The following is a 22932-nucleotide window of genomic DNA, read 5'->3' as shown; positions in this document are numbered from 1 at the left end:
AGCCATTTAGAGGCTGATCGGACACTAGTTAGGTCCTATACTAGGACCTACCTAGTGGCACTGAAGGAAGCAAGGCGTTACTACGCCTCCTCCCTCATTGCGTCGGCAGATAACCGCCCAGCCGCCCTGTTTCGGGTGACCCGTTCCCTCCTTCACCAGAGGGAGCGGGATGACCCGTTGCAGGGACGTGCTGAGGAGTTTAACGGTTATCTATACGATAAAATCGTTCAGCTTCGAGACGGTCTAGACCAAAATTGCGGCGATTCAGATGAGGCGTCTGAGGGTGGTCTTGGTGACATTTTCTGGGATGAGTTTGACCCTGTGGCTTCCGAGGACATGGACAGGTTGTTGGGTAGGCTGAATGCCACCACGTGTTTACTGGACCCGTGCCCCTCCTGGCTGGTGCTGGCCACTCAGGAGGTGACACGAGGCTGGCTCCAGGCGATTACGAGTGCCTCCTTGTTGGAGGGAGTCTTCCGCCGCCTTGAAAGAGGCGGTGGTGAGGCCCTCCTCAAGAAGCCCTCCTGGACCCGGCTGTCTTAGGTAATTATCGTCCGGTCTCCAACCCGCTCAGGCGAAGGTTGTAGAGAGTATGGTGGCATATCAGTTTCCCCTGCACCTGGATGAAACTGTCTATCTAGATCCGTTCCAGTCCGGTTTCCGGCCCGGCTACAGCACGGAGACGGCTTTGGTCGCGTTGGTGGATGATCTCTGGAGGGCCAGGGATAGGGGTTGTTCCTCTGTCCTGGTCCTATTAGACCTCTCAGCGGCTTTCGATACCATCGACCATGGTATCCTGCTGCGCTGGTTGGAGGGATTGGGAGTGGGAGGCACCGTTTATCGGTGGTTCTCCTCCTATCTCTCCGACCAGTCGCAGACGGTGTTGACAGGGGGGCAGAGATCGGCCCCGAGGCGCCTCACTTGTGGGGTGCCGCAGGGGTCGATTCTCTCGCCCCTTCTGTTCAACATCTATATGAAGCCGCTGGGTGAGATCATCAGTGGCTTCGGTGTGAGGTACCAGCTGTACGCTGATGACACCCAGCTGTACTTTTCCACACCGAGCCACCCCAATGAAGCTATCGAAGTGCTGTCCCGGTGTTTGGAAGCCGTACGGGTCTGGATGGGGAGAAACAGGCTCAAGCTCAATCCTTCCAAGACAGAGTGGCTGTGGATGCCGGCATCCCGGTACAGTCAGCTGAGTCCTCGGCTGACTGTTGGGGGCGAGTCACTGGCCCCGATGGAGAGGGTGCGCAATCTGGGCGTTCTCCTGGATGAACGGTTGTCTTTTGAAGACCATTTGACGGCCGTCTCCAGGAGAGCTTTCCACCAGGTTCGCCTGGTGCGCCAGTTGCGCCCCTTTCTAGACCGGGATGCCTTATGCACGGTCACTCACGCCCTCGTGACGTCTCGCCTGGATTACTGCAATGCTCTCTACATGGGGGTCCCCTTGAGGGGCATCCGGAGGCTTCAGTTAGTCCAGAATGCGGCTGCGCGGGTGATAGAGGGAGCCCCTCGTGGCTCCCGTGTGACACCTATCCTGCACAGACTGCACTGGCTACCTGTGGCCTTCCGGGTGCACTTCAAGGTGTTGCTGACAATCTTTAAAGCGCTCCATGGCATAAGGCCGGGCTATTTACGGGACCGCCTACTGCTACCAAATACCTCTCACCGACCCGTGCGCTCTCACAGAGAGGGACTCCTCAGGGTGCCGTCAGCTAGGCAGTGCCGTCTGGCGACACCCAGGGGAAGGGCCTTCTCTGTGGGGGCTCCCACCCTCTGGAACGAACTCCCTCCAGGACTTCGTCAACTTCCGGATCTCCGAACCTTTCGTCGCGAGCTTAAAACACACTTATTCATCTGCGCGGGACTGGATTAGATTTTAAAGTTACTGGTTTTAAGGGGTTTTTACTATTTATACTGTTTTTAATAATTTGGCAATAGAATAAGTTTTTTAATCGTCGTTTTTAATCTGTATTTATATGTATTTTAACTACCTGTGAACCGTCCTTAGGGAGATAGGGCGGTATATAAATATGAAAAATAAATAAATAAATAAATAAATAAATATTTCCATCTTTTCCTTCGTATTTTTTAAATCTTCCTTTACTTCTCCTAATTTTTGACTTCTTTTTTTAATTGAAAAAGTTTTTTAAAAAAAACAAAGACATTTTCCCCCCCTTTTTCCCCCCTCCCTCCCAAAAAAACAAAAAAACAACAACCCTTCCCCCCTCCCTTCCCCCCCCCCCCGGCTTCCCGGGTCAATCACAAGGTATTGTTATACATAAACCAAACATAGAATAAAATTTTCCCTTCCAATCCAATTAACCTCATCCAAAGCTTTTCATCTCCCAACCCCCTCCCCATTAAATAAAATAACTTTCTAATTATTCAAAGGCAATCTGATATTTCTTAATCTGATATCTGTTTTGTATATAATCAATCCATTTTTTCCATTCAATTAAATATCTTTCCTGCGTATTGTCTTTTAAGAAAGCTGAGATTTTAGCCATCTCAGCCAAATTCCATACTGGCGTCCTGACTTTTATTTTGAGACTGTTGCTCTTCTTTACGCTTAAGAGCTCCTCTTGTCACCCTTTGCTCTTGTGGTTCCTCTAATGCTGGCAGCAATAAAGGCTCTTGGATCACCACGCCTTCTTTTTCTATCACTTCTGTTCCAACTTTCAAAACTGTAGAAAGAAAATCCTTTGCCTTTAAAACAGTGTCAATTCTGTATCTCCTTCCTTGATAAAATACTGTCAGTCCATCTGGCACCTCCCATCTGAATTGAATCTGATGTTTTTTAAGTTCTTGTGTAAAAAAAACAAATTCCTTCCTATCTCTTAACATCTTGGAAGGAATCTCTTTCAACACCTTCAGCTCCTGTTCTCCAATTTTTAAAGTTGTCTGATATGAAACTTGCAAAATCTGATTTCTCATAGTCCTTTTCACAAAATAAACTACAATGTCCCGAGGAAGCTTTCTCTGTCTTGCGATCCAGGAATTAACTCTATATATTTTATCAATTTGGTAAGCTACCTCTTGGGGTTCCACTTCAATAAGTGGACAGTGTCGTCTGGCGACACCCAGGGGAAGGGCCTTCTCTGTGGGGGCTCCCACCCTCTGGAACGAACTCCCCCCAGGACTTCGTCAACTTCCGGACCTCCGAACCTTCCGTCGCGAGCTTAAAACACATTTATTCATCTGCGCAGGACTGGATTAGTTTTTAAATTCGTGGGTTTTTAAGGGGTTTTAAATGGGTTTTTAATGGGTTTTTAATGGGTTTTATTATTTGCTAAATTTTAATTGCGGCCAAATTGAATAAGTTTTTTAGTGGTATTTTAATAGTATTTATTTTGTAATAGTACTGTTTATTTTATCTGGCTGTAAACCGCCCTGAGTCCTTCGGGAGAAGGGCGGTATAAAAATTTAAATAATAAATAAATAAATAAATAAAATAAATTCAGCCAATGCTTCTGATATAATTTTTCTTAAGTCTTCTCCTCGCTGTTCTTGCATACCACGAATTCTAAGAGCTCCTTCCATAAGTTTATATTGTAATATCACAACCTGATCTTCATTTTGATCCACTTTTTTCTGAACACCTTGCATTTTATCTTCTAAATGCTTATTTGACTGAGAGATCTGTTGCATTTCCTCTTCCAATCCCTCAATTTTTTTACTCAGTCCTTGAACTGCCATGAGAATATCTTCTCTTATTTTTGCATTAAAATTCTCCATCATCTCTTTTTGCCTATCTTCAGAAAATTTTAATTGTTCTTTCAATATATCCTCAAGACTTGGTTCAGATCCCCTTCTTCCAGAAGGCTTTAAAGGTTTAGCTGCCATTCTGTCTTCAAAAAGATCAGGAATTTAATAACAACTTCCCTTTACTCCATTCAGTATAAGAGAACTCCGTTTGTAACAATCCACAAATAACGCTACTTTGTTGTACTAAAAAATTTTACTGTCACTTTCAGACGCCATTTTAAAAGTCAATTAATCAGAGACAAAGAAAGGTTTCAGGTTTCAAAAAGGGAGTCGGTACTTGCCGTGTTGATTCTACATCAAAGATCGAACGCTTGTGAAATTCCCGTCTGCTTAGAAAATCAATCAATTTAATAAGTCCTTTTGAGCAGAAGCGACTCTCCTACTCCTTTTTCCTGAAAAAAAAACAGGAGCGCGTTTGAAGTTGGAGGTAGTGGAATTCAGTAGGATCATAAATCCAGGAAAATTTGCTCTTAAGAGCAAACCCCCTGTCTAGATCTACCACTTTTCCACAGCTCTGCATAACCCTCTTTTGCCCAAAGGGTATGCTAAGGTCAGTGAACAGTGATTTATACTGTTTCACTGACTTTTACAATCTTCTAACGCGGAGTGCCCTGTTAGAGCACCCAGCAGGAGCGGTGACGTCACTGGAAGCCCTAATTTTTGACTTCTTGATGGTGTTTCCTAGTCTCTTCCTGGTTATCTGCCATTTTTTCTTGGAACTTTATCAGTGTCTCTTGAATAATTTGGAGCATATTTTGCATATTCTGCATTGTCGATTCTGTTTTATCTTTTTCTTTCTCTGACATATTTTCGTTTGACCAATGAATTGTGGGAGATGCTGTAGATGTTGGGTTAGAGATGGGTTTTTTTCTGTTCTTGTTACTATTGATGTGGTTGACATTATTAAATTTCCTGTAAGATTTTTCTACAATATCATAAGAGTGTAATCTTCTAATACTCAATATTTACTTCTTACCATTAATTCCTGTCTATATCAATTCCTTTAATTCATTTAATTATCACCACACAGATCAAACTTTACCCTCTTTAACAGTCTCCCCCCCTTTATAATTTCTCCCCCGTCAGATTTGCTAATCAATGAGTTGATAATCAGTTAATTCAAATATTTTCACTGTAATTATTATATATTATAAAATAATCAAAATATATCCTCCTCTTTAATCCTTTCAACATCTATCTAAACAATTCTTTTTTTGTATGAAAAAGTTTTATTTTTACATTCATGTCCAATAACATGTTTAATGTACAGACATATACAATCAATCGGGTCTGCCCGGTCACCCCCCTACTTCCTTTAACTCTCTTCCCCTCTCTATCTTCTTTTACTTCCCACAACCTTCCTCACCTTCTCTTGTCTACATCCTCTCCTCCCTCGCCCCTACTACTTTCTTCTCCTTCTTCTATCTCTCTTTCTTCCTTTCCTCCTTCCTCTTTCTCATTCCTCCTCCTTATCCTCTCTTCCTCCTCTTCTCTTTCCTACCTCCTTCTCTCTTCTCCTTTCTCCCTTTCCACCATTCTGAAATGGTAGCCGGGCAGACCCAACCTTACATTAATTATACATCATCATTCATCCCTGTACATTAACCATCAATCCATTAATCCATTTTCTAACCTCATCCCCCACTTTATTACCCTCCCCCTTACCCCCCTCCCCCCGAGACTTCCCAGAACAAAATGCGGGTATCAAAACTAACAAGCATAATCCAAAATAAATCTTAAATTATAATCTCTAGTCACTCCACCCATCATCACACTCTCAATTCCCCTCTCTTTTAAACATACATCTAATACATATATCTAATACAAAACAATTCCTAATTTTATTCATATGCTATTTGATATTTTTTTATCTGATACTTATTTTGAATATAATCAATCCATATTTTCCATTCTGAAATATATTTTTATTGTGTATAATCTTTCAAATATGCAGAAATTTTAAGTATCCATTCTTCAATTGTAGGTACTTCTTCTTTCTTCCAATATTGAGCAATCAAAAGTCTTGCGGCTGTTATTAAGTTCAAGATCAATTTAATCTCTATAGCTGTACAATCCATAATTATTCCTAATAAGAAAAACTGCGAAGTAAACTTAATCTTCTTTTTCAAAATGTTCTGTATAATCCACTATACTTTAATCCAAAATCAATTGAAGAATGGAAACATGATTTCTGTTTTTTCCTTATTAAATAAGCAAGCCATCTCCCTGGCTTGTTAGCATTATTAAACATTTTATGTTTTACATATTGTAAATTAATTGCTACTCGATCTGCCATCAACATATTAAATTGACCTCGTAATATATTTATTGATTCTTTTATTTTTCTATTTCCTGGGCTATTTATCAATAACTGCTCTTTCTTTTTAATTTCCTCTTCCAATTCTTTTCTTTTTCTGCAATCTATTTCTATATTTAATTTGTATAAGAATTCCCCTCATATAGGCCTTGCTTGCATCCCAAACCATCTCTATAGGTGTGCCTTTTTCCATATTCATAATAAAAAATTATTTCATTTGCTTTTTACATTCATTTACATTTTGTTCATATTTAAACAAGTTCTCATTCAACCTCCATGATCTCCTAGCCTCCTTTTCCCGATCAAATTCAATCCAAACCAGACTATGGTCAGATAAAGTTCTTGAGCAAATCTTCGTCTTCTTCACTCTAGAGTACAAGTCATTAGTAATCAAAATAAAATCAATCCTCGAAAACGACTGATGCCTATCAGAAAAGAAGGTAAAATTCCTCTCGTCTGTATTATGTTCTCTCCAAATATCTCTTAATTCCAAGTCTTCCATCATTTCAAAAAAGGCCTTTGGCAATTTCGTCCGGCTTGAACTCTTCCTTAAACTTTTTTTGTCTTTTCGAGTATCCAACACACCATTCCAGTCACCCATTAGTATATATGATTTATAATCCCAAAATACTATTCTTTTATGTAAAAACTTAAAGAACTTCTCTTGTTGTTGATTCGGAGCATAAACTCCTATTAATAGTGTCTTCTTTCCCTCCAACAAAAGTTCAATAGCAATATATCTTCCTTGATTATCACCTCAATTAATTTTGCTGATAAGTCCTTCTTTATATATATGACTAGTCCATTCTTTTTTTCCAAAGCGGAGGCAACAAAATGTACTCCCAGTCTTGAATTTATCAAATATTTCTGATCTAAAGATCTAATATGTGTTTCTTGTAAACATATAATATCATTTTTAAATTGTTTCAGATAATGAAATACCTTTCTTCTCTTCTGTGGTGAATTTAAACCATTAACATTCCAGGATAAAAGTCTAATTGCCATTATCAGCAAAAGGAAACTTTTAGAACAACAGCTGCAAATCACATTTTTCTTTGGGCCTTGCTCCTCCCACTGTTTCCGTTGTAGTAGTTGCCAATTGATGTTGTGCCTTTACTTCTTGTTCTTTGCATTAAGCAGCAGCTCTTGTCAACCTTTGTTCCTTTGGATCTGAACCCATTGTAGGTATTTCCAACACGTTACATAAGTGAAACTAAATGGTGCTGTTTGCAGTCACACTATAGCGCCATTTAGTTTCACTTATGTAACGTGAATTAAACCTATGCACGGGAGACAAATATATTTTCAATATATTTGTATCTCCCGTGCATATACAAGTATATGCAAAAATATACAAGTATATTTTCAGAAATTTAAATTGTCACGAGAAATTTTATGAAAATGTTTTTAAATAATGCTATAAAAAAATTTTTTAAAGTCAATTAAATTAAAAAAAAGGAAAGTGCTTCAGTATCAGCCAAAACCTCTACCGGCCACCATGAAAGCTGGAACACCCACTAGTGGGCGGTAGGGACCCGGCTGACTACCACTGATCTAGTTGATGAAATCCTCCTTTGAAATTGTCCTGAAATCACAAAGACATTTCCCTCCTGTATTTCTTCTTCTGCCTTTAGGTGTCAGTCTTTAGTCTACAGTTACAATCCACAATTAACAAAGTATCTATTTTTGAGCCGCACCTTTTTTGTCTTTGTTTCAATTTGTTGCCTCTTTTCAGTCCTGTCTAATAGTTTCATTATAATCCTTTAAATCCAAATTTATAAGGAATAGAGGAACTGGGAGATGCTCAATTGAACTCCATTTGTAAAATCTTAGTTGATGCCTCTCTTTTTTCTTCTTGTTTATAATCTTTAAATAATCGATAAAAGCCTCCAAAATTCTCCAAAGTCAATTTTAATTAAAAGTCATATTTTTCTCTGTTTTCTCTATTCAATTAGGGCTCTAGACTTAGGTTCCAAGCCAACTTTTGTCAGGTTTTAGGTATAATTAATTATTTCCTTCCGTTTTCATTTCCTGTTTAAATTAGCCGCTATTTCTCAATTTTTCTTTAAATGTTTGTTGGCAAAATTGCTCCTAGTGCTTCTTTGTGAGCTGGTATTAACTCACCCGGCTTCAATATCTTGTTGAGTACTTATGCTTTATCCTCTTGCCCGTTCATGTGGCCATCCCGATTTCAGGCAGCTGGTGATGGCTGCAGTCCTCCTCGCTGGGAATTTGCAACTTCCCTGTCCCCTCCAGCGGCTCCCTCATTCTTCGCTGCACCTGCAGGGCAGCTATGATCCAGACCGGACCCCCATATCAAGGGTATTTTCGGCACTCACCCTGGAGCTCTCAGGGTTCGTGTCCGTTCCATCGCGAGACTGGCCACACCTCTTCTCACAGACAACATCTTGAAGGAAAACATCTAAGTACAAGCCTTCATTTATCATTAACAATAATTCGAGTCGTAAACAAGATCAAATCCAATGCAAAAAATGATAGAATGTTTCGACAGCTTTGCCAGAACAATAATGAAGATTTTATTACGTTACTTTTGGACACAGAAATTTGGTGACTGTCAAAGGATACATCTTTGGCTCGTTTTGTAGCATTATATGATAGTGTCATACAATTTTTTGAAAGTAATAATGAGACCAATCGGTGTCAACAGTTAAAAACATAAAGAATGATGCCTTTTATTTGGCAGATATTTTCAAGAGATTTAATTATGTCAATTTGTAGCTTCAAGGAGCTAATAAAACTCTTATAGGTTGCCAAAGTATTGTGTCATTATTTATTGACAAACTCGAAGTACTTCGTTATAATCTATTGAAGAGAATTTTATCAGTTTCTTGAATTATCCTCTATAAAAGATGATGTAACTCCAGAGGATATTGACAGATTCAGTAGCCACCTCAACGAACTTAAATTGGACATGGAAAAACGATTTGAAGATATTTTGAAATTGAAGGTGTATGACTGGATGAAAAATCCTTTTACCACAAATATTGAAGACGCTTATACAACTTGCCAAGAAGAACAGATATAAATTAGATATGATGAAGAAAGTAAACATAAATTCGATAGTAGTGGATATGAAAACCTACGGCAAAATAAAAAAATGCCTGTCTTATATCCTTTTACCACAAATATTGAAGACGCTTATACAACTTGCCAAGAAGAACAGATATAAATTAGATATGATGAAGAAAGTAAACATAAATTCGATAGTGGTGGATATGAAAACCTACGGCAAAATAAAGAAATGCCTGTCTTATATCCAAATATGTGAAAAATGATATTTAGTTAATTGATACCTTTCCCTACCTCATATCTTTTGGAATCAAGATAAACAGCTTTAGTGCTGTTAATCATATTATGACCAAAGAAAGAAATCTCCTGAATGTTTCTGAAAGAGGGGAGCTTCGTTTGTTCCTTACAAAAATTGAGCCAGATATCCAGTATTTAGTTTCGCAGCATCAGCCTCAGGGGTCTCATTAATAATTTAATTAATTAAATGTAATTTCATCAGACTTCATGCTTCTATGTATGCAAAGTATAAATAAAAAGATAGATTTAACTACAGTAAGTTGTTTTATAAAGATTTGCCAAACTTAGCGAAAGTCCGACATAAAGTATTTGGTATGTAATTATTATTATATGCTTTAACTTGCTGTAACTCTGCGTTATTTTTTTTTTTAACTTTTTTTATTACTTTTTTTACAACAAACAAACAAAAAGAAAATACATTATTACACCCTTGTGCTATACATAAAAGGAAGATTTGGGTCTTCGGATATATCCTCATGATTGCCAAAATCCACGTTCTCGAGGTACAGGTACTGAAGCGTCCAATGTTCCAAGCGCAAAGTCCACAAATGGTTTCCAAGTCTTCCAGAAAATATCTTCTTTATACACACCACTTTTAATTTTAATATCACATGTCATTTTATCATTTAAAGCTAGTTTCCACATTTCAGAATTCCACTCTTCTATTCTAAAAATCACATCTAGTTTCCAATATCTAGCTATTATAATTCTACCTATTATAATCATAATTCTAATCAATTCTTTTTCATATTTTGTTAATTCTATTTCCTTAATTACCAACAATAATATAGTTTCCACTCTCAATGTTATTACTTTCCCCATCATTTCAAATATCATTTTCTCCAATTGTTGCCAAAACTTTTAACCTTATCACAATTATACCACATATGTTCATAAGTCCCCAATTCCATCTCACATCTCCAACATTTTTACTAATTTTTTATCCATTTGTGACAATCTTACTGGAGTCAAATACCATTTCAAACAACTTTATAATTGTGCTCTTTAATCCTTATAGATAAAGTTCTCATAATTCTACTCTTCCAATTCACATTCCAATCTGACTCTGGTATTTCAATATTGAGATCTTTTTCCCAATTTGTCCTCATCACTCTTTGTAATTTTTCATCAGAATTTATAATCTTATAAACCCTACTAACGAGTCCCTTTAGCCCAATTTCATCTTTCATAATCCGAGATACTAAATATTCAAATTCAGTTTCACATCTATTTATCGAATAATTTTCCTTTAGTTTTTTTGTCCATTTTTCTATCTGTATTTTTTCAAACCAACTTAACCCTAATTTTTCAATAATTTCTTTATTCCTCCTTTCATTTCCCATAACTTTTATCCAATCTCTAATAATTTCTATATTTTCCTCTTTAATCACTTCATTACGTTTTATATTATTTTTAATCGGCCAAATTCCAATTGTCTCCCCCAAAAAGATTATATCCGGAATTAAAATTTTAATTTTAATCTTAATTTTAATTTTAATTTTAATTTTAAAAATTTTGATCCAAATTTCACTATATCCCTTAACTCTAAGTCTCTCCAATAGCTATCTTCACCTTTAAATATTTTTACCACTATCCGGATACCATACGCACAGTAATAATTAAATAATTTGGGGATTCCTAATCCACCTTCCTTTTGATTTTGATACCACATTTTCTTCACTAATCTAGGTCTTTTACCACCGTTACAAAATTTATCCAGTTTTTTCTGATATCCTTCAATATCTTTCTCTGTCAAATTTAGTGGTAGCATCTCGAATAAAAAGTTGAACTTGGGCAGCAACATCATCTTACACATTGCAATTCTACCAAACCAAGACAACTTTAAAATTTTATATTTATCTATCTTCTTCTCAATTTCGTTAATCACCACATCATAATTAAGTTTTTTCAATTCTTTAACCTTAAGTGAAAGCACTATACCCAAATATTTCAATGTGTTTTAATCCTTATCCCAAATTGCTCTTGCATATTCTCAGACTCATTACCATTACTATCCATCAATAATTCTGACTTTGACCAATTTACTTTCAATCCTGTCATTTCCTAAAATTCTATCAAATGCTTATATATCTTTTTCAGATCTTTCTCTACATTTTTCAAAATAATTAAAGTATCATCCGCACACAAATTTATCTTATACCCTTATATCCTTCTAATTCTTCATCTTTTCTATCATTTTGTCAATATTTCCATAGCCAATAAAAATAATGTTGGGGACAGGGGACATCCTTGTCTCGTGCCAGCTTCTAATTTTATCTCTTCAGTTAATATTCCATTCACCTTCACTCTTGCACTACTCTTTTGGTACAATCTTGCACTACTCTTTTGGTACAATTTTGAAATAACATGTATAAACTTATTACCAAAGCCTAAAGCCTCCACAATTACTTTAATAGTTTCCCATTGTACAGAATCAAAAGCTTTAAAAATATCCAATGATACTATTCCAATTTTATCACCATTATATTCAGCTACATCTATAATATTTAATACTCTTCTAACAATATCACTCATGTATCTACCCTTCACAAAACCTACTTGATTATAACTTATATATCTATCTATAAATCTATTTAATCTATTGCTTATAATAGCAGTAAATATCTTTGCATCCTGATTAATTAAAGAAATGGGCCGATAGGACTCAATCCTTTCTAAATCTTTATCTGGTTTAGGAATTAGGGATATCACCGTTCTATTCCATGAAAGGTACTTCCCACCATGTAATATTCCATTGAATAATTTTTGCAATCTTGGTATTATTAATTCTTTAAATTCTTTATAAAACTCAACAGGTAATCCATCCTCACCTGGAGCTTTCCTAATTTTATTTTTGTATAATTCCATTAATCTCATCTTGTGTTATATCTTCTTCCATCAATTCCTTATATGTTTGATCAATTTTCACCACATACTTTTCTAAATAGCTTTGCAATTTTCCCCGATTAATTGGTTTCTTTGAATATAGATTCTGAAAAAAATTTCTAACCACTTCACATTTCTCTAATTTTTTATAACATCTTATACCTCTATCATCTATCAAAACTCCAATATCTCTCTTCTCTCTTTTATCTTTGCCATCTTTGCCAATAATTTAGAATTTCTATTACTAAATTCAAAAATTCCTATTTAAAATCTCAAATTTCTTTTTACTAACTCTGTATCTTCTTCTATCATTTTATTTCTTAACATATTAAGCTCCTGAAGAATTTTTTTTCTTTAGTAAGCAAAATTGATTTTCCAATTCTTTAATCTGATTTTTATCTCTTTCCATTTTAATTTTATAATTTTTATATTTCCTACTTGATAATTTAATACTCTCCCCTCTAAACACCGCTTTCATCGCATCCCAAACAATTTCAAATTTAACCTCCCCGTTATCATTTAATCTCCAACTTTCCTCCAATTTTTTAAGTATCCATTTTTTATCCTTTTCATTTTTATACAATTTCTCGTCATATCTCCAATAGCTTCTTTTTTTCTCAAAATTAAAATCTAAGTCCACCATAACTTCTGCATGATCAGAGTCTTTAAAAATTCCCACATCTACCTTATCCACATTATTCAACAAATCTTTAGAAAGAAAAATATAATCAATTCTAGAATATGTATTATATATCTTGGAAAAAAAAGTGTATACTCTCTCAATTCCTTTAACCTCTCTCCACACATCAACCACACCGTTTCGAAGCATCCACATATTTAAAATCCCCATTTTATTTGCTCCTCCACAGCGGGTGGGATTAGTACTGTCTATTTTATCTCTGATTAAATTAAAATCCCCAGCCACAATTACTTTCCCTACACTTTCATTCTCCAAAATTTTTGTTATTTTTTCAAGAAATTCTCTTTGTTTTTCATTCGGTAAATATAAATTAACAAGTGTCACTTTTTCCTCATTAAGATTTCCAACAATTATTACATATCTTCCATCCTCATCCAAAATTACCTTATGTTTTTCAAAGTACACCCTATCTGATATCAGTGTTGCAACTCCTCTAGCTTTTGAAGTTCCAAATGCTTTTTCATATATTTGCATACCTTTTATATACATTCTATTTGAATCTTCAGATTTCTGATGGGTTTCTTGTAAAAATAAAATGTCTGGTAAATCCCTTTTAATCTTAAACTCCAATCTTCTTCTTTTAATCTGATTCCCTGTACCCTTCACATTCCATGACATTATTTTTATAACTCCCATTTAAAATATAAATTTTTTAATCCTATCCCCGCATCTTCCTTTCTGTGCCCACCACCCGACATTAAACTACCATATAAACAACAATAAGAAAACAGAAAAAAAACAAAAAACAAAACAAACAATAAAGTACAAACAATCTTCTTCCCCCACATCCTCATCGGTTTCGCCTCTATAAAGAGAATGGGGGAGGGACGCCAATGCCCGGCCACTTCTTCGGGCTGTCTATTTAAATTCATCACTCAAAAAAGATAGCGATGACCCGCATTCAGCTTCGTATTTTCCAAGACTCTTATCTGCTTCTTCTCTACTGTATCCTCACGACTCTTCTTCTGTTCAACCAACACAGGTGATATTTCTTTCCTCTTTAACCCTTTGAGTCTTGCCTCCAATAGCCCCTTTTTCTTCTTCTGAGATTGATGTTTCACGTATGTTCCACCCATCTGAAGCATTTGATCTTTTATCTCCATTAAATCCTCCATCTCAATCAGTCCAAGCTCCGTAAATATAATAATGCATCTATATCTGGGGTGATTGTACGCATCCTTCCTTTATAAAAAATTTCAATTGTTGTGGTGGCCTCCAATTGTATTTAATTCCATTATCTCAAAACTTTTGTGATTGGTTTTAAAAAAAATCTCCATGCCCTTTCTTCTCTTGATATATCCGGGAAGACTTGAATAGTCTTCCCTTCAAACTTCAAAGCATCTCCCAACTCTCTCACCTTGGCCATAACTTCCAACTTATCACCAAGATTTGCGAACCTGACAAGCACATTCCTGTTAGAACCATTTTGCCTTCTATATCCAATTCTAAAAACACTTGCCAGGTCTGCTATTGTGAACGTAAGTTGCGTATCCAAATCATTAATCCATTTCAGAACCCGCTGTTTCAATTTATCCTCCTTTTCTTCTGAGATTCCTCTGATAACAAAATTATATTTCCTCATCTCTTCTTCCAAAAGACAAATTCTCTTATCTTGCTGCTCATTTTTATAAAATATTTTGCCAATTTGCCGATCTACTTTTGCCTCATGCACATGCATCTGCTCCATTTCATCTTTAATCATTATCATTTCCTCTTTTTGTTTAACAAAGTTATCATTCATATCTTGCTTCAAATTTTGCACTTCGGATGTCAGTTTCAATGTCAAATTATCTATACGCTCTGATAGTCCTGCTATTTTTTCCCCAATTTTATTTAAAGCTGCAGCAAGTTGCTGCGTTTCTGAAAGTTGTTGAGTCATTTTGAAAAAAACCAAAAAATTTTCCAAACTAGGATTCCAAACCAATTTTACAGAGGGTCTTAGTGAAGATCAAAGGACGACAGTCTTTTAATTGAAGCGAAGCGGCTTATGCACTGTTATCTCTCAAGTTCAAGGATACTCCACAAAGAAACACAGAACTTCACAGCTAACATTAATCAGCGCCATTTTTTCCTCCACGTCAGCAAAGCAGAAAGAAAGACAAAGCAACTTAAACGAAGCAGAATCCTTTTTTTTTCTGTAATATAAACAAGCTATTAATTTGCTCTCAAGAAAAAAAAAATAAAGAAAAAATTATCCGCTCAGTAAAATCCTCTTGCTGCTAAACAATCCAACAAAAAATCAGTTTCTCTTCTCTTCAATTAAATTCTGTGTATATTAAATTCTTCTCATTATCAGATTCAGTCCTTAATATTCACTCCTTAGCCTCAGCAATAGAAAAAAATTTTTTTAACACAGAACACGATAGTTAATTTTGGAAAAACAAAATACAGCAATTTATTCCAACTTCGCCGTCAGTTCGGTCATTCCACGCTGTAGAAACTCCTTAATTCAAGCCATTTCAGATGACCTACCAGTTTTAAATTCAATCTGCTGGGCTGTTAACACTTTCACCTCATGATTTATTAACTTTCATCCATAACAGTGCATTCCAAACGGCATAAATTCTCATAAATCTTCATTAATAAGCCCTGTGAAGTGAAGGAAAGGTCCTTATCCCACCACGGTCATGGCCACTGTAACTCTGCGTTATAAATTTTATAAAGTAAAGTTACTTCCCTACTTTATAAATCACCATTACTGTGGAACCGGTGGGCAGTTTGAAAATTTTACTACCAACAGAGATACAAAAGTGGGCGGTAGGTATAAAAAGGACTACCCCTGTTCTAAAATATCACAACATTTGCATGTTGTCATATAAATTTAGTGATTGATTGAAATTGGGATTAAAACTGCACTTAAAAAATGGACTTCCAAATCAATTAATGGACAGAAAGATTTAAAAAATAATGGCCAAAGTATCAACAAATTCAACTATCCTTGCAGAATCCTTGTGGTCCTCATACCACAGTTGGGGACAGTTGCCACAAACCATGATTTAAACAGTAACTGAATTCACACATCATACTAAACCAATAACAAACAAACTACACTGTGGTTTGGGAAAAAAATACAAGTTTCCTTAATTCTGCTAGGCATAGTCAATAATTGGAGACAAACAAGGAAATGCAAGGTAATAATAATGTCAGAATGTGGGGAAAGAGCATCATTACAATTTAAAGACACTGAGAGAGAATAATGGGTTTCAGTCGAAGCCCATAATTCCTATACAGTAATATATCTTTCCTTTCTTAGGGTAGAAACAGACAAATTTGTCTAAAATACTGAAAGTGCAGTTTTCACTTATTTATTCAGTGTACATAAACCCACTTTCAAAGTTAACAAAATTAAACTGTTACATTAGAACAGCAAACTATGTACAATATTTTAGCAACAAAGTATGACATTCATATATTTACCAGAGGCTGAAACTCAGAAGGAAGTTCCAACTTCAAATTGCTATGTTAAAGGATGCCAGTGGACAATTAGTAAATGATTCAATAGAGATCAAACTAAGATGGAAAACATATATTGAAACACTGTGCAATAGAGGTGTCAACATCCAAGATACTTTAGAACAGAGGTATTGTGTGCCAGATGTGGCCTGTGGAGTGTTTAAATCTGGCCCATGGGGCCGGCCTGGAAATAGCAGAGGATCAACCCACAGTGCCTCTGGCAGCCAAAACAGGGCGTGGAGGGTCCACGTGTCCCCTCTGTACTACGTTTTTGGTCTGGACAGTTTCCAGTATGCAAACTATCCTTAACTACACATTCTAGCACAATAATGCTCAACGCAGATTGAAGCCAAGTTCAAACTGCCTTTGAAAAGGACTAGTGGCACAAGAAATTATTGTTAAAACACACTGTTTTACACATCTGTTTAAAAATCTGTTTCTCAGATTTCTCTGTTTCTCAAGCCAACAGATACCAAAAAAGAAGTCAGTGTGTGCTTCATTATTTATAGAAACATGTGGAACAGAATAGTTCCAGATTGGCTAAGACTTGTGACAAGGTTCTATATTCTCCCCTTGTTTATTCAACCCATATGCTGAATTCAGAAGGGCCTCTAGTGGCTCAACTCTAGTGGCTCAACAGGCTAATGCAGCCTGTTATTAACAGCAACTGCCTGCAATATTGCAGGTTCAAGTCCCACCAGGCCCAAGGTTGACTCAGCCTTCCATCCTTTATAAGGTAGGTAAAATGAGGACCCAGATTGTTGGGGGGCAATAAGTTGACTTTGTATATAGTATACAAATGGATGAAGACTATTGCCTGACATAGTGTAAGCCGCCCTGAGTCTTCAGAGAAGGGCGGGATATAAATGCAAATAAAATAAATAAAAATAAATAAAATAAGAGAAACTAGTTTGTAAGTAGTTTTAAAATCAGAGGAAGAAATATACATAAAATGTACTATGCTGATGACAGAACTCTGCTAACCCAAAATGCAAGGATTTTCAACTTCTAGTAATAAGTAATAAAAGTTAAGGAGCAAAGTGAAGAAAATGAGACTAAAGTTGAATGTAAAATATAGTATGTATTATACTATATTGGTTAAACCATCAACTGTAAAGGAGGGTCAGTTGAGACCATCAATCAAGAAACATGATATAAAGAATCTCTAAAGATTTCAGTAAATATTTTTTTAAAATGCATTTTTATTTAAATTTCATTAAATTAGATTTGTGAAATGAATACTGTATTATTATTTTTGGAACTGTTACTAATATTATTTTTACATTACATTGGAGACACATTTTGCACTAGAGGCCCAGTTGCCACTGGGACAAAAATAGGTAAAATCAATTCTTAGACAAAGGATCTCTGATAAAGAACTGTACATTCACTTTCAATGAAGACATGGCCAGCAGATGACATATCCAGAGACTCTCCTCTTTCTGGACTGTCATTTTTCCAACTCTATAACAGAAGGAACAGGCTTCCTTTTGTTTATTTGATTCTCCGGGGTTAAGGAAAGTCTCAGAATCATCCCTCAAGATCCTCTGATAACAGCAACATCTGCAAGCAGTTTTAGAAGCCATGCTTCCAAAATAGCAGGTGAGCTGAAGCTGGGGGTTAGGCTGAAACCACATCATTGTTGGATAAAACAGCCTTTGGAATCTCTTTTTCTAACTTTACTCTTCATTTCTTAATCAATTTATGAGACTATTATCTCTATTAGCTAAAAGAGGCTCTCTTTAGTTACAGCTTATCACTCCTTTTTGAAGCTCTGATGCCATTCTTGAGATTTTTTATTGTTGAACAACAAGGAAGAAGGTTGCTAGAGACAGCCAAAATAAGGAAGTGTGGAGTATTTTTTCTTTTGAAATATAAGGATAAAAATCCTGGTCTTAATTTACTACTTTTAAAACAACCTACAGCCTACTGTTTTGTTGTGGATGGTTGAAATTTTCCAATTTTCATGAACTCTGGTTAGAAAAAGGGAAAAATAAAGAAATAACATTCTTTGACCACTAGAGGGAGCTACAAAGATGTTTAACTCTGAGCTGGAGTCTGTTGTTAAGGAGATATTTGAAAAGTCCATACAGAAAATTGTTTATACCATAAATCAATTAGGATCCAAATGTATTAATTATACAAAACAAGAGACAAAACTAGGTGTAGAAAATTATCAATCCACTGTGTCAACTCTACAAATACTGGAAAATGCAATTTATTTATATTCCATTGGAATATAAATCTGATATTAGCCTTTATTATGATGATAGTTTGAATGTAACCCTTCAGTGCAATTGAAACAAGAATGCAAAGTATACTCACAATTATCAAGAGGTAAGTCTGGGACTTTTTCTTTGTGTATACTAACAAGACTGAGAAAAAAAATATATAATATAATAGACATTTTAGAGAGGGAAACTATTCTACAAGGATTTGCTACAAAGTCTAAGAAAACAATGTTGGGACATTTGTTTTCATGGATATAAATAAGGCTGAGAACTTCTTGAAAAGAGACTTGACAGACATTCCTGAGAAGGAAAAGACTTCATTCTTATGAAGATAAGCTGGGGGGGAGTGACTTAAATTTGACTTAATTAGTTACAATGGATTTGTATAAGTTTGATATATGTATTGAAAAACACCTTTAAGATAGTTTTAAAGCTATCAGTTTTAGGTATAAAATGAGTTTATAATTTCATGTCTTCTGTCTATTATGTCATCATAATAATAATCATCACCCTCCCCCCAAGATGCTTTACCTTGTCGTGATGGAAGGGCTTATGTATTCTGTTGAAGAGCCAGACTAAATTGGCTCGAAAACAGGTTGAATTGAAGTTGAGCGACTGTAGAGGAAGAAATCAATGGTTGTACCAATAATAATAGGAGCCCTTGGAGCAATATCCAAAGGGCTGTCTAGATACATGGATATTTTAAATTTATTAGATCTGAATATTTTGATTTTGCAAAAAAACACCTATACTCAAGGCGCTACTTGAACTGTTAAACTGTGAACTATTCAGACTATGAATCAAACTAAAGATTAATCACAGGGCCTCTGTGGCTCAGACTGGTAAAACAGTCTGTTATTAACAGCAGCTGCCTGCAATTACTGCAGGTTCAAGCCCCACCAGGCCCAAGGTTGACTCAGCCTTCCATCTTTTATAAGGTAGGTAAAATGGGGATCCAGATTGTTGGGGGCAATAAATTGACTTTGTATATCATATACAAATGGATGAAGAATATTGCTTGACATAATGTAAGCCACCCTGAGTCTTCGGAGAAGGGCGGGATATAAATGCAAATAAAAAAAATCAACAAAAACAACAATAATAATATCATCCCAGGTCCTTGGAAAGGATTTGATAGGTAGACAAACCCAGTCTGAACATCCGGCTGTGAGACAAACAATAATAATATAAATGGAGAGACCAAATTGGCCTACAAGAAAGTTCAAATGAAGATCAGAATGGAAGCATAGCAAGACAAAGCATTACATGGCCAGTACATTAAAAAAAAAAATAGAAGGGAAAGCAGATAATAAGAGGACCTGGCAATGGTTAAGAGCAGGAAAGTTGAAGAAAGAGACAGAGGGGCTAATTTTGGCTGCACAAGACCAAGTCTTAAGAACAAATGCATACAAAGTCAGAATTGAGAAGACAGCAACAAATAGCAAATATCGTCTCTGCAAAGAAGTTGAAGAAACAGTAGACCACCTGGTCAGCTGCTGAAAGAAGATCACCCAGACTGACTACAAGCAATGGCATGACAAAATAGCTGTTGAGCCGCGTTCACTGCGTCCGCTGCTCAACACATGAAGGACCTACGAACAGACAACAAATGTCACGTTAGGAAATACCTGCCTGAAATAGAGGGGGATTAACGGGTGATGGGAGACACGGGTGATGGGAGCCTGAAGTAGAGAGGGATTCACGGGTGATGGGAGACACGGATGGTGATGGTGGCATACCGGCCTGGGATAGTGGGTGGGCTGCTAGTCTGATGCTGCCAAATGACGAATGGCGATGGGTGGGAGCGGCTTGTGTATTCTATGCTGCCAAACAGCTGAGCTAACTTACTAGGGACTCAGATAATTGAAGAGGCGTGGTTGGGCTTTTAAAACTGACTCTGAGAGACAGGAGCTCTCAGCGCTAACTTTGACAGTGACAGATTCTGTTTGACTTAATTTAGCTAGGCTGGTAGCTAAATAAAACAGGATATTCGTGACTATCCAACATTCGTGGCATCATTTCTTGGTTCAGCACAAGTGGACCAGGCAAAGCCGAGAATAGCAATAAGAGTGCACTGGAAGATCTGCAATAAATATCATTTGACTGCACGTAAGAACTGGTGGGACCATAAAATAGGAAAAGTTATAGAAAACGAGCCTAAATTGATCTGGGACTTTAGAATACAAACACACAGGCACCTGTCACATAACAACACAAACTGTCAATAAGAAAGACAAAAACCTCTGGATAGTGGACATAGCAGTACCTGGAGACAGCAGAGTAAGAAAGAAAGAACTGGAGAAGACAACAAAATGCAAGGACCTGAAAATAGAAATGGAATGACTGTGGCAAAACCAAGCATAAATAGTATCAACTGTAATATGCATTTTGGGTACATTCCCAAAACATCTGGAGCACCACTTGGATACCATCAGAACTGACAAATTCACCATCAGTCAATTGCAAAAGGCAGCTTTACATTCTGTGACAATATCTCTAATACCATCAAATCCAGATCTGCCTATCCCAGGGTAGGATATTAAACCCTAGAAAAGATTTAATAGGTAGATAAAAATGCCAAATCCAGTCTGAACATTTGGATGACTATGTGATGAACCATAGTATAAATAAATAACAAAAGAACATACAAGAAACAAATCAAAGGAGTAACTTGGTCGATTTTCTTATATTGGACTTAAAAGAGGTTTGTTAAACCTCTGAAGAAGTTTGGCAACCTGTCCCTTTTGAGAGGGGATAAAAAAATAATAAAAGAAATCAAGTTCTAGGACATTATTTTAAGATATTAAAGATCAAGATTATTAGAAGTAAAAGGAAGGATTTGGTTTATTTGATCAATATCAACATATTGTTATTTTTTATAATCTTTCTTTTAGATCAGTGGTAGTCCACCTGGTCCTTACCGCCCACTAGTGGGCGTTTCAGCTTTCATGGTGGACGGTAGGGGTTTTGTCCGATACTAAATCACTTTCCTTTTTTTTAATTTAATTGACTTTTTAAAAAAAATTCATAGCATTATTTAAAAACATTTTCATAAAATTTCCTGTGACAATTTAAATTTCTGAAAATATACTATTTGTATCACCTGTGCATAAGTTTAATTCATGTTACGTAAGTAAAACTAAATGGCGCTATAGTGCGACCGCAAACAAAAAAGCTCATCCCAGAATAGCTTCACATCTCCCCCCACACCACCCAGCTGTAACAGACAAGCAGAGCTGGTAGCCGGCACCCCCCCACACCAAACCCAATCCATGTTTATTTATTTATTATTTATTATTTATTAATCATATTTATATACCGCCCTATCTCCCGAAGGACTCAGGGCGGTTTACAGGCACTTAAAAAACATATAAACACATAAATACAATATAAAAACAATTAAAAAACTTATTCTATAAGCCCGTTATTAAAATATAAAAACAAAACCCAATTAAAACCCATAAATTTAAAATCTAGCTCAGTCCTGCACAATTAAATAGGTATGTTTTAAGCCCAGCGGAAGGTCCGAAGGTCCAGCTGACGAAGTCCGGGGTAGTTCGTTCCAGAGGGTGGGAGCCCCACAGAGAAGGCCCTTCCTGGGCGTCGCCAGGCGACATTGCCTCGCTGACGGCACCCTGAGGAGACCCTCTCTGTGAGAGCGCACGGGTCGGTGAGAGGTATTCGGTAGCAGTAGGCGGTCCCGTAAATAACCCGGCCCAATGCCATGGGCGCTTTAAAGGTGGTCACCAACACCTTGAAGCGCACCCGAAGGCCACAGGTAGCCAGTGCAGTCTGCGCAGGATGGGTGTCATCACGGAGCCACGAGGGCTCCATCTATCACCAGCGCAGCCGCATTCTGGACTAACTGTAGCCTCGGATGCCCTTCAAGGGAGCCCCATGTAGAGAGCATTGCAGTAATCCAGGCGAGGCGTCACGAGTGCGTGGGTGACCGTGCATAGGGCATCCCGGTCCAGAAAGGCGCAACTGGCGTACCAGGCGAACCTGGTAGAACGCTCTCCTGGAGGGCCGTCAAATGATCTTCTAGAGACAGCCGTTCATCCAGGAGGGCGCCTAAGTTGCGAACCCTCTCCGCCGGGGCCACTGACTCGCCACCGATGGTCAGCCGCGGTTAGCTGACTGTGCGGGATGCGGCATCCACAGCCACTCTGTCTTGGCGGGATTGAGCTTGAGCCTGTTTCTCCCCATCCAGACCCGTCGGCCTCCAGACACCGGGACAGCACTTGATAACC

General features: G+C 37.0%; 1 protein-coding gene across 16 annotated transcripts in view; it reads right to left on the bottom strand.

Moving 5' to 3' along the window:
* LARS2 (leucyl-tRNA synthetase 2, mitochondrial) overlaps positions 1-22932 on the bottom strand; it is a 344490-nt gene that overhangs the window by 297576 nt on the left and 23982 nt on the right. The window contains exon 1 of one of the 16 annotated variants that reach the window (XM_058183702.1): positions 4050-4099. The exons of the other annotated variants lie outside the window; for them this stretch is intronic. The gene's annotated coding sequence lies outside the window, so the exon portion shown is untranslated. Of the gene's footprint in view, positions 1-4049; positions 4100-22932 lie in introns of those variants that run through there. 16 annotated transcript variants of the gene reach the window in all.

This window comes from Ahaetulla prasina, chromosome 4, assembly GCF_028640845.1.
Source record: "Ahaetulla prasina isolate Xishuangbanna chromosome 4, ASM2864084v1, whole genome shotgun sequence".
In the NCBI taxonomy this organism is placed as follows: Eukaryota; Metazoa; Chordata; class Lepidosauria; order Squamata; family Colubridae; genus Ahaetulla; species Ahaetulla prasina.
Note: the sequence above shows the minus strand (reverse complement) of the source record. Positions and strands in the feature narration are given on the sequence as shown.